This window comes from Pectinophora gossypiella, chromosome 16 (genome assembly GCF_024362695.1).
Source record: "Pectinophora gossypiella chromosome 16, ilPecGoss1.1, whole genome shotgun sequence".
NCBI classification, from domain to species: domain Eukaryota; kingdom Metazoa; phylum Arthropoda; class Insecta; order Lepidoptera; family Gelechiidae; genus Pectinophora; species Pectinophora gossypiella.
The window spans coordinates 3064905-3078681 of NC_065419.1; the positions used below are offsets into that span (position 1 = coordinate 3064905).

General features: G+C 39.2%; 1 protein-coding gene and 1 non-coding gene across 6 annotated transcripts in view; one reads left to right on the plus strand and one right to left on the minus strand.

The window, feature by feature from the left end:
- Positions 1–13777, minus strand: part of LOC126373946 (NPC intracellular cholesterol transporter 1) — a 97610-nt gene that overhangs the window by 76007 nt on the left and 7826 nt on the right. The gene's annotated exons all lie outside the window — the stretch shown is intronic.
- Positions 3758–3829, plus strand: Trnav-cac (transfer RNA valine (anticodon CAC)). Its single transcript has one exon. It is a non-coding gene; the product is annotated as a tRNA-Val (tRNA).

Below are 13777 nucleotides of genomic sequence, written 5' to 3' on the forward strand. Positions count from 1 at the left end.
CAATTGTTTTTGCTCGACCATTAATAGTAGACAGCGATACGGCTCACCACCTATCACGTTGGTCTAACAGAAAACTCGCTTAAGCGGGGGTACTTGATCAGTGATGTGTTGTTCCCGGGAATATTCCCGAAGTGGGAAAAAGGTGGAAAACTTGTGTAATTTTTTTTTTTGTTTGGTTTTCCCCGAAGGGTAAGGCAAAGGGAACTATGCCCATACAGCCATGTCTTACGTATTTTTTTTATTGATGATTAATGAAATGATGAAAGGTGATGATGATGAAACCTAAGCCCCCACCCTCGGAGTAGACTCCTACTCCGAACCCCAAACGAATTAACTCGAAAGTCCGCATAAACTTTCGAGTTATGAAGCGGCTTCCTGCCACGAAGCGAAAATAGGCAGATACACTTTGTTTATTGAATACTCCGATATAATAACACTCGCGAATGTCTTCCGACTAACTTAATGCGATCATTAACCACAAAACACCACTTCGTATTAATTATTTAGATTATTCAATGAAGAAAGCAACTGTCCCGTTCCCGTCTCCCGCCACAAAGCCTTGTGTAAAAAAAGCTTTATTAGCTAACTTTTAGACAGATAAAACCACAGTACAAAAAAGAGCAATTTGAAAAAGAAAACCAGCCAGTATACTTATTATTAAAGAGTTTTTACGACGCGAACATTCCCACTTTGGGAACATTCCCTGATGAAAGGCACATCACTGTGCTTGATTCAACTTGCAATGGATGTACCTCTGACTAACCCAATAGGGAATATAGTCATGAGCTCATGTTATATATACAAATTGTGTGTCTGTGTGTGTCCGTGCGTGTGTGCGTGCGTGCATGCGTGCGTGCGTGCATGCGTGCGTGCGTGCGTGAGTGCATGCGTGAGTGCGTGTGTGCGTGCGTGCGTGTCCGTGTGTAAGTGTACCATTCATTAATAATTTTGACAGTGACCCAACTTGTAAATTATTCCTATGAATGAATAGGTAATTTTATTTATTCGACCGAAACTGTAAACACGGGCAAACAACATATTTTCAGGTCATCGCTGAATTAAAATTGTATTTATATTAATTTCCTGTCGCCATAGACCGTTTTATTTGTTGTTTATTTGGGTGGCTAACCGGATATAGATACAACTGTCTCCTGATTCTATAAAAAGTTACAGATTTCATAAAACACCATAAATATACTTTTTTTTTTAATATTAATATACACTGGCCTGAAACACAAAGTACTACACTTTTAAATTAATTTATTTTTTTAAATAGGACAGGAATGTATGTATGTATTGTATGTAAGTTCTCTCCAGCAATAGACTAAACATTTGCCTTTATCATGACCTCGTAACATACAGTCGTATATAATTAAAAAAAAAACATCATGACGGAAATGACGAAGAGTCAACTTACTAATCACGTTATTTAATAAGATGTTAAGCTGGTAATCACTCTCTATACAACCATCCTCAGCAATCCATGATTACTATTGAGCCGCCTGAGGCCCGTGAGCCTCTGAGATCTTTATTCAGTAGATAAGATGGTTTTGGTTTCATACAAGACCATTAAACCCCGCCTCAGGGGGAACAGAGTCATCTTCTCTGTCCTCTACTGGGGCAATTCCTGTTCGACGCGTCCTTGCCGCAGGGGTGGGCGCCTCTTACTTCAGTAGGCTGGAGTGAGATAGTGGCTGAATTCGGATAGGGACCCAGACCTACGGGGTATTTAGTACCCTTGCCCAGGGATATAGGTGAAGACCTCAAAGATTGCAGGGGCGGAGGTTGAAGCCCCAGGATGAAAGAGGCGAGTCACAGAGACTATAACCTGGAACCTACTATTCAGAGACGGAGGACAGGAGTCCTATTACGGCTTTGAAATAAGACTACTCTGGGCGCCATCCCACTCGCATCAGACTGACTAGGCTAGCTTCATATTACATGGGACTTAAACATACAAGAAGTGGGTGTATAACTAACCTGACCTACCCCTTCGAGCAGACAAGCGTGAAGCTATGTTAATCAAACAACTTATCATAACGTAATCAATAATAACAAAAATGTGAATTGTGTCCACAAAAGCACGCAACAAAAAAGACATCAAAAAAGGCTTAGAAAGACAAAAAATACTGAAAGGTTAAAAGGGTGTTCACTAATACAAATAAATACCCAAACATAACATATATGTACACATCAACTGAATTACAAAGGTCGACGACCGCAAATACCCGTAATGAGTTATACAGGTTGGTCACCTTTGTAAATGGAGCACCCTTTATGTTCAGAACTTTGCACTGAACCCGATAAGAAACCAGGCCTTTTGAGAAGGAATTGCTTTGCGATAATTCGCGTCTATTCATCGTTGAGAAGAATATTCAATGAAATCTATAGATTCTAAGAGTCACTGTGGTCCTGTGGCTGCTTTTCAAATGGGGAGCGCCGGTTCGAAGCTCGGTACTGGACTTCCACCAACGAGCTATTAATTTAAGTGCAGTTTTCAGGTAATACAGTTGGCTCGACCATTATAATGGCGATACGGCTCATCTGTTCTAACAGAAGGCTCGGTGAGGTATGGGTACTTAGTTCATCTTGCGATGGATGAACCGTTATGTTAATATTCTAAATGGGTAATAAATCTTTTTCTCCGCGTCATGAAAACATATATTTAGGGAAAATATTATTTTCTGTTTATACTTGTTAAATGGCCCCGATTCGTGCATACACCGCCTAATTTTATTTTAATTTATATCCGTCATTTTCTTATCAGGAAAGGGACGGATGATTCCAAACAAGTTAATTTTAAAACGAATAAATAACCCGGGCGAATAAAATAGGCATCTCGCTGGTATGTAATCCGTTTGACGTGCTGTCTACTTAACTCTGTCGGGTTATTGGCCGATGTAAAATTTTTATACGGTTGTTTTAGATTTCTCCTTAAAATTGACGTGTATTCCATAAATTTTATGCCTATCGATTACCCGTCCCTTTCTTTTTCAACGGATAAGAAAATGACAGGTATAACTTAAAATAAAATTAGATGGCGTCTGCAGAAATTAGCACCAATATCTGACCTCAGAGGTCAAAGTTTGCACTCAAACTGGGCCGTCTCAATCATGTCTTGGAAGCTATTAGCGTTAATAAACGTTTATTTATAATTTTATTGAAATAACGTATTTTGTGTAGAAATTTGCTAATGGTTCGAAAGTAACTTAAAAACCTTTTTACGGATTACGAGATTCTTTTGAGTACAATCTCATCCGATGGAAAATGACGATGAAATATTTTTTTTAAAATACTTTAAAGATACTTTTTATAATCGACTCCTAGCTAATTCTCGTAAAATGGGTCATGTATTTCCTACCTACTAGTAAGACTTTGAAATAGACTACTCTGGGCGCCATCCCACTTCAAACAGAGTACTGAGAGGCGGAAGGCAAGACTGAAACCACTGCCCTATTTTTCCCTAAAAAAGTAGCATGGAAAATGCTGCAGCGGCAAGAGCGTGGCTCTTAAATTGATGATGATGATAAAAAAAGCAGCTGGTTTCGAAGGTTCTAGACGAAGCCAATGTAATACATTATGAAAGGCTAAGTAACTAGAAGTCTCGAGTAACCTCTCGACTTTATCTGGCTTCTATGCGTTTATTGATTACTACATGGTAGGTAACGTCTTAAACCTAAATAAAGATTTTATCTATCTGTACATCAATGTCTACGAATTCATATAAACAGTGGCTGCAAGTTGTATTTTAGTTGTGGCCTCCGTGGTCCAGTGGTTGAACGTTGGACTCACGATCCGGAGGCCCCGGGTTCGAATCCCGGTGGGGACATATCACAAAAATCACTTTGTGATCCCTAGTTTAGTAAGGACATTACAGGCTGATCACCTGATTGTCCGAAAGTAAGATGATCCGTGCTTCAGTAGGCACGTTAAGCCGTTGGTCCCGGTTACTACTTACTGATGTGGGTATGTAGTCGTTACACGATTCATGTCAGGGGCCTATGGCGACTCAGTAGTCCCTGACACCAGGGTTGATGAGGTTGGTATTCCACCTCACAACCCACACAATAAGAAGAAGAATGAATAATATAACGGAAAAAAAATGTGTCAAGAGAAGTCGGCCTTATTGCTAAATATCAATTTCTAAGAGAACTATAGAAGGAAGTGGATTACCGAACTAGCAATGACGCACCACGATTAACTATAGTGTCACTTTGTGAGTCATACTATACATATATCATGTTTATATTGTTCAGTATAGGCGTGGCAACTGTATAGATAGGGTCAATAATCTTGCAATGATCCTTTTTTTTTACTCGAGTTACTGGGTACATCTTCAAACTCTGCTTCTTTTCTTTTTTTGCATGTATCCATCTATGAATGTTTGCATTTACCGTGTAAGTGCAAGCGAGACACAGTCTCCATGCTCTCCCCCTTACTCCTGTAAGTAAGACTCAGAGGGGGTGAGGTAAATCTAGCTCAGCGCCCGATGTGAATTGGTGCGGGGCGGAGAGATACCGATCTATACGTAGTATATATAAACTGCCTATATACGTCCCACTGCTGGGCAGAGGCCTCCCCTCAATCAATCGGATTGATTGAGGGGAGGCCTGTGCCCAGCAGTGGGACGTATATAGGCAGTTTATGATATTATGATAGGTTTAACCTACGTTTCTCCGCTACCTTACATAACTTATAAAGTGCCTTAGCATCGTCCGAAGTAGGGGACGCCAAGACACTATTGCATATACCAACCTCGCAGTAGTGATTAACATAAAAAAATTATATCTCTCAGCCTCAAGAAAAAAAACCTATCAACAAGATATTTGCTGTGACTTATTGGAGCCACCAGTAGCATAGAATTAAGTATACAACGATTCACCACGCGACATTTCGTATCGGCGCGTAAATCGCTGAGGAGTAAAAGAGGTGACAATGAGATTCTTGTGTGCCCGGATTGTTACAGTCTTTTCAAACAAGATGGTGTAAAATTATGTAGGTAAGGGCAGATTCTCCTTAAGGTGCACCATCATCCGCATAATGAAGCGAATAGTGACAAGTGATCCTCAATCGTCAATCTAAAAAGAACGTAGACAGGGTCTTAGTGACATCGTAACGAATACTGAGGGGGATGATTCAGACCATGATTCTAAGTTAACATCAAGTGGAATTTTCCGTTGCAAAATTATTTTCAATTCTATACTTTTGCGAAGGAAATTTTATCTGATATCAAATTAGAATCATGGTCTGAATCATCCCTCAAAGTGTTCGTTACGATGTCACTAACACCCTTTATATTAAAAATAAAATAAATAAAAATAAAACCTCGTTTGGGGAAGCGTCTGTGGGGCAAGGTGAACGTTTATTGGGAAGGTCGCGACATTGAAAGCTTGCAGACTGCGGTAGATTCACGTTATTCCACGTTGCTGAATACGGTCTCGCATTCGTGACTTATTGTAGATTTGCAGTAAATCCATTTTTTTTTTTAATATAGGCTCGCTTTTAACCACAATCTCAGCTGATAATAAGTGACGATGTGGTAGGGTGATCACTCTAGCCTTGAAGGCCCTCAGATTAACTAGTAACTACTACGAATTACTTGGCCGCACAAATGGGGAGCGTTGCGACAACAGGCCTTAGGGTCATTATTGGGCGCGAACCTCGGCTCAGAGCGTCTGAGACGATAACATTTGAAAGAATTAATCGATCCTAGTGAGGCGATAGCGATAAGCGCTGAATCAAGGAAATCGTTCTTTTGGTTTGGAGAAATTGTTTATTTATTTAACAGTTAGTTACAATTAAACTTATATCTATGTTAGTATCACATTAGTCCAACAAAGAGTAACTGAACTTTAATGAAAGAATTAAAAAAAAAATGTTTTTATTGATTAAAATTCATAAATAGGTTAAATAGAAAAAGAAAATGTTTTTCGTTACTTTTAGATCTGTCCCTATTTAGTAATCAGAATTTTATAATTTATCTTGAATTTATCCAGTACACGACTCAATTGGATAGGAATCGAGTGTTTTTTTGGAGCAAATGACATCAGAATGTGATTTTTCAACATGGCGCTTATATGGTTTTCACTATAAGACGAATGTAAAAAAAAAAAAGACCTTCACCTCAAGAAACCAATATGTATGTCAATGAAAGTATGCGCAGACGCCATTTCAATAACAGCGACAATTTTTTTATCACCCTCGCTTTCTTACGGAAATAAATGTACAAGTTAAAAAAAAAACTTATTTTTTTTTACACAATGACACAATCGAACTCAATCACTTCACATGACCATATTAACCATACGGCGTTGTGTACTAAGTTAAAAAAAAAAGATACTCGAAGCCTGAATGATAACGATTAGATATTTTTAAATGTGGTCCTCGTGAAGGGAACTGCGGGCGGTCCTTAAGTATTCCAGTTATCGTACCTACCACGGTCTGCTACTAAAAACTCGGAATTTTTCCGCCATTAAAACAATGGTGACGTCTAAAACGTGTATTTTTTCCTGGAATTTAGCAATGTTTGGTTTTATTACTCAAGTAACAATGCAAGAAGTACTTACTATGACACATCTAAATATTATTCAAGAATATGTTTCCTGCATAACTTAGTCATATTTGGTTTTTTGATAGTTTTAAGCAAACACGGGTGATTTTGACGCCAAAACCTTTTTTTCTTGCTTTACAGCTGTATGTTTTGTCCTTCACTTATGATGTGAGCAAAACAGAGATAGCGACACTTTTAAAACTGATAAACTAAATTAAAATTAAATTGGTTTGTTAAAATCGGTGTCAATGAGAATAAAAACTGCCTGTTTCTCCCATAAGTTGTCGTTACTGTTGAGTGTTCATAAATTTTGACAGTTCCCCTTCTCACTTTGAGGTCGCAGGTTCGTATCCAGCAGATCGCTAAACCAATGATTGTCGGATTTGTATTCGAATTCATGTTTGGATCATAAATGATTATCACGTGCTCGGCGGTGAAGGGAAGCATCGTGAGGAACCCCACATTTCCGAGAATTGAGTTTTCGGAGGTATGTGACCTAACCTGCATTGGGCTAGTTTTCTCATCACGGGTTGGAAGGTCAGACGAGAGGTTAGGTTAGGTAAGCGGATCCTGTGAAAAGTGGGAAAAATGGGCTAGGGGGATGATGTCTCTATAATCTTTGTCTCGAAAAGACTCGAATGATAAAAAGGTCGTAAAGTAATTACACCATAAAGTATCAAATATGTTGGCGCTTTTAGCCGCAAACTGCTTCAATTTTCCCTCTGAAATCCTCTTTCAAAGCCGTGTTATTACGGCTTCGTTCGTTTATGCGGTTTTCCCGCAGTTATTTTAGTCTGTTTCTAGTTACGAATGAGGCGAAGCTGCAAAAGTTGTTTTTAGCTTTGGAAAAATTGAAAGGAGGAGTGTAATGAATGAAATTTTAATTAATGCAACCCAGTAAAGATTCTGAGTTGACCCCGAGATATGATCACACCTGCTAGGTAGGTTATATGGCTTTACACGGATTTGTATAGTTGATATGAAAAAAGACCAAAATATTACTATAAATAGAAATCGTTGGTCCCGGTTACTACTTACTGATGTAAGTACGTAGTCGTTACATGAGTCATGTCAGGGGCCTATGGCGGCTCAATAATAACCCTGACACCAGAGTCGATGGGGTTGGCAATCCACCTCACAAAACCACAGGATAGAAGAAGAAGAACAAGAATAGAAATGTCCGTTTATTTTAACACATAGCTTCACTCCTGTATCCCCGAAGGGTAGGCAGAGGTGTACAATACCAACACCTCACCAGCTATGTTTAAGTCCCATGTAATAAAGTGTGCGTGATATCAAGTAGGTACCTAATACAAACATGTACGGTCACGAGCATTAATATGTACATTAATATATACACTTTGGTACCATACATACATAACATAAATAGCCTATATACGTCCCACTGCTGGGCACAGGCCTCCTCTCAATCAACCGGAGAGGGTATGGAGCATACTCCACCACGCTGCTCCACTGCGGGTTGGTGGAGGTGTTGTTACGGCCAATAGCCGGGACCAACGGCTTAACGTGCCCTCCGAAGCACGGAATCAACTTACTTTTTCGGACAATCAGGTGATTCAAGCCTGAAAAGTCCTTACCAAACAAAGGACAGTCTCACAAAGTGATTTCGACAATGTCCCCATCGGGAATCGAACCCGGACCTCCAGATCGTGAGCCTAACGCTCTTACCACTAGACCACGGAGGCTGTTACTAAATGTCAAATATGTTAGTGCGACATAGTCCTAAAGTGGGTACATTATATTGCTCAGGACTGTACTCAAACTTATAAATTCGAATTCAGTGGTTTAGAACCCAAGCCCGGTAACACTACAATTTAAGTTACTTATGTATGGTGTTACGATGATGTATGACGTAGGTATATTATTTTTATTTGTTTGTTAACGCCTATGTTGCCGATAGAGTAATTAATTACTTTTATTAGAATAAACAATCGACTTGACCGAGTTTCGAGCCTGCGACATTTTGATTGACGTAAAGTGCGCGTTTCAATCGATTAAACCCATACGTGGCCCCTAATTCGATTTTTAGGTTTCCTAGAACAGCTACCCGTGGTTGGACATAAGTTGTAAAATAATTAATAAAAATATAATAATATAAAAATACTAAAAAAAATAATAATTTTGCGACGGAAAGTTCCACTAGCTCAGAATCATGGTTTGAATCATCCCCCTTAGAATTCGAATTCGCGTAATTAATTATAATCACTGCGCCATATTTTATTGGACAACAACGAATATATCTACGTATTTGTATATCTATGGAACTATTTCTCTCTTAACGTGACCGAAAGCACTTTTTTCTTCTACAGTGTGGGTTGTGAGGTGGAGTACCATCCTCATTAACCCTGGTGTCAGGGTTATTATTGAACCACCAAAGGCCCCTGACATGGCTCATGTAACGACTACTTACTTACATCAGTAAGAAGTAACCGGGACCAACGGCTTAACGTGCCTTCCGAAGCACGGATCATTTTACTTTCGGACAATCAGGTGAACAGCCTGTAATGTCCTAACCAAACTAGGGACCACAAGTTATTTTTTGTGATATGTCCCCACCGGGAATCGAACCCAGGACCTCCGGATCGTGAGCCCAACGCTCAACCACTGGACCACGGAGGTGCCTTAAAAGAGCCTTAACACTCTTTTATCCCCGCAGTTATTTTGCCCCCGTGCGATATTTTGGTTGATTCAATGCCAACTTTGGTTCCAAGAATTTGGAGGTCGTGAATGAATCAGTGGCGACAGGATATGTACGTCAAAGTACATTTCCAAGTCAAGGATGTCGTGTGAGAATCGAAGTGACGTAAAGTTGGCCAAAGCATGAATGTGAATAAGATAAATGAATTTTTCTGAAGCCTTATTTTTCTTTTACGTGATTTGTTGTACATTAAGGCGATTCTCACACTGCCCCGCATGATGCAGCGTAGCGCGTGGATGCGTGTTCTTCCGTTGCTTGTAAGTATCTCCGTTTGTATAGAAAACACGCACAGTCTAACACACAGAAAATGCATCCGCATGAACGCGCGTTTAATACCGGGTTCTTACCGCGTTAATCAGGGATATGAGACTCCCGATAACGCGGTAAGAACCCAGTATTATGTGTTTTAATTGTGATAATAACCGCGTAAACCTCAAACATAAACAGCCTATATACGTCCCACTGCTGGGCACAGGCCTCCCCACAATCAACCGGAGGGGATATGGAGCATACTCCACCACGCTGCTCCACTGCGGGTTGGTGAAGGTGTTTTTACGGCTAATAGCCGGGACCAACAGCTTAACGTGCCCTCCGAAGCACGGAATCATCTTACTTTTTCAGACAATCAGGTGATTCAAGACTGAAAAGTCCTTACCAAACAAAGGACAGTCTCACAAAGTGATTTCGACCATGTCCCCATCGAGAATCGAACCCGGACCTCCAGATCGTGAGCCTGACGCTCTAACCACTAGACCACGGAGGCTGGCTCAAACAATGTATAAGTCATAAACAGTAAACGGTGTAGAGGACCAGAGTGATTTCCTTTGAACTGAATACTTTAACCCCACGTCAAATAGCATACAAATGTTACATTAACGATGACCTCATCTCACCTAGCGTGCTCACGGAAAATCTCGCCAACAGTAAAACAAAGAAGCATAATTGTATTTAGCATTAATTGTTCCATAGTGTGCTCATTTACCGCTTAACTCTAATGAGAAGAAAAATGCGGGTTATAGAGTACTGCGGGGTTAAAAAGCCACATAGAAGCAACTCATTTAAAAAAGCAATATTCTAATGTGACATTTGCGCGTACAAAAGTGCGCAATGCAAACAAATGTCAAATATTAATATCGCTTTTTTTAGATAAATTGCTTCGATGTGGCCTTTTTACCGCTTACACACGTGTGTGACGCGTTTTGTGTGTATACTATGCATAATTTAAAATATATTTAATTCAGAAACACGCTATAAATACCTAATTACTATACGCATTTTACTATTGCTTAAATTAGAGAGCAATTCATCAAAAAACGAATTTGCTATGTCATATTAAACTAGTATGAATGAAGTCTTTATACCTACGATTGCATAGAACGTTTGGTTCAGTACAATTAGTGACTATATTTCAATACAGATACAATTTTACAACTGCTTTTCCATACGCGGTTAGATCGCGAGGCGCGAGTTAGATCTGTCAAAGTGCAAAACCCAGTGCTGTGACATTCGTTTCCTTGAGTGTCATTCAATCGATCGATTTTATTTTGTCTTAGACCTCATGTCTGTTTGGTTCTTGTATAGGTAGACAGATTGTAAATAGAGATAAAAAATTAAAGAAATTTAGCAGCAGAATATGCTCCATACCCCTTCGGTTGATTGAGGAGAAGTATAAAGGAAGCATTGGGACGTATATAGGCTGTTTATGTTATGTTATGTATTGTAAAATATACTTTGTTGCCACGTGACAACAAACAGTATAAGACTACTCATAAAATATGATTCAATTCCTTCGATAAATGAATCTATTCCATCCATTATTTCCTGACTCATACAGAATTCAAGGAATGCGTCAGACCGTGAATATTAACTGTTTACCAATTGATTAAACGTGCAAAGTGTGCATTCGTTGCCCTACATGGCTACAGAAGCAGTAGATACAAAAACCGAAACGTGCATTTATTTATACATAACATTAGCTCGAAGTACAGAGACCAGTGTTGTTAAGTTCATTAGCATAGTGATGTATCAGTCGAGATTACGGTGAGATGTTTTGACGTTTAGTAAAGTAACTGATTAGCTGGTCCCATCCCTATTTGGTGGATATCCCAACTATTCGCACAAAGCGCTTCGCATCGTCCTTCATTATGCGCACTGCTAAGGAGTGGTATTCTCTGCTGTCTTCTGTATTTCCGAATGCATATAACCCGGGTGCTTTCAAGGCCTGAGCGAACAGGCACCTTCCGGGCGAGCGAGCTCCATCTTAGGCATCCTCAATGCTTTCGGGCAAGTATGAGGCCAAGACCAAACCTATCAATAGGTAAAAAAACCTGCCTAATGTCACAGTACTATTCTATTCTAGTATAAAGTCGTCAATCGTAATAAAATATTTCTCTATTCGTCCACGGAAGCATGGCATTCGGTACCATTTACCTTTTTACCTCAATTTGTTAGGTTAACGACACCAACTGTCGCTTTTCTGGATTTAAAGGTCAGGCTTCGGACGTATGTTATGGGTTTTTTGATCCCTCACTTGTCTGAGTGACCTGCATCATCATCACCAGCCCATTAACGTCCCCACTGCTGGCGCACGGGCCTTCCCTATGGATGGATAGGGAGATCGGGTCTTAAACCATCACGCGAGCCCAGTGCGGATTGATGGTTATTAACGACTGCTAATGCAGCTGGGACCAACGGCTTAACGTGCCTTTCGAAAGCACGGAGGAGCTCGAGATGAAAACTTTTTTTTTGTGGTCACCCATCCTATGACCGGCCTTTGCGAAAGTTGCTTAACTTCAACAATCGCAGACCGAGCGCGTTTACCGCTGCGCCACCGAGCTCCTCTGAGTGACCTGCATCATTGATAAATGGGTCATTCTTAGTTAAGAGGTAATATGTTGTATGAAGTGACGGCATGGAATTTTTTTTAATATTTCTACTTAATTATATATTTTTTTTATAGAAACATTTAAGTTGTTAACGTTTACAAAGTGGCCAGTCAATTTGTTAGTTTTTTCTCGATTTATAAGTGACCAGGGTAGATACTCAGTACAGGGTAGAGACAAGATGCACAGGGGAGGATACTCTATGGACAGGGAAGAGAGGCAGACATATTAAAAACAGAGTTTTTTTAAGAATCAACATTATTATTTTATTTAAATTTTACTTATTAATTATGTATAATCAGACTTTTCATTTCTTTGCAGTCATTGTTTATAAAATTAAATGTTTCTTAAGGCTAGGTACAAAACAAATAGGTTCTTACTTTTTCTTTCCATCAAAACAAAAATATCTATAACTTTACTATTAATCATATCAATAGTAAATAATAAAATAAAAAGAAACAAAACTTAGTAACAGTATTAAACTTTTCTTGTACTTAAAATATAAAAAACATTTTAATTAAAAGGTAATTAGAAATATTAAAATTTTAAAATCCGCGTTCAAAGACATCAATAGATTCATTAAATGAATAAAAAATACGTTGCCCCCTCATTTTTAAGTTTGGGGCGGGAAGTTTTTTAAAAACTTGATCCCAGGTGATGAAAGAAATATCTTCATCATTAATTCTGAACTTTTTTCCAGTTTCATCAACGATTTTACAAAATTTAACTTGAAGTTCATCATCTTCTTCAACACCTGTGCACATTGCAACATAACGATATTCTGTTTTCCTATCTTGCAGTTTAACCAGCAGAAAATCACCATTGCAGAATGTTTCCTTTCCAGATGTTGAGGGCTTTAAATTATCTTTGTGCAGTTTGCTTTTAATACTGGCAGGCACAGAATGCTGTAGTGTTTCTTGAAGCTTCTTCCTGCGTTCTTGAGATGCGAAATTGATTAGTGGTTCATCTTCTGAATCGCTAGCTCCGTAAATATCATCAACACGTAGACGAAGTTGTGTTTGTCGATAATCCAAAGTACCCAAATGAAAATGACGACATAACTCTGAGTCACAGAAGCAGCTCAAACTTTTCATTATCAGGCAATTAGGTATAAGAACGCAACCAGTGACCTGGTGAACCTTTAGTGTGCCTGAAAAAGTCTTTAAACCTTCAGTAGAACCTAATTTTGCTGTTTTTTCAGATATGTTTGCATCATCTACGGTAAAAATATTCGGGCAGCTTTTCTCAAGGGCTTTAGCTAGGTCATCTATTGATGAAATATCGGTGCCACTCGCAACTAATCTATCTGCAGTTCTCTTGCAAGTAGCTCCCACTCCGTCAGGAGCTCCCTTACCGTGTCCTGCTTCATGAAAATTCCAAGTGAAATTTTCAAGATTAGAGTAGAAATCTACTAGCATCGTTGCCAAAACTTTGAACATCATTTTATTACGATATTGGGTGACTGGCCCATCGCTCAAGAAATGTAAAGTTGTAACAGTAGCCGGCAGACAGTCCAGTATGGGCTGTAAATGCGCCCAAATTGCAGGAGGTGAGTGCGATAAATTTTGTGATAATGTGCAGTAACATTGGCTTTTTAGCTCTTGCTCGACTTCTTTAGTATAGACT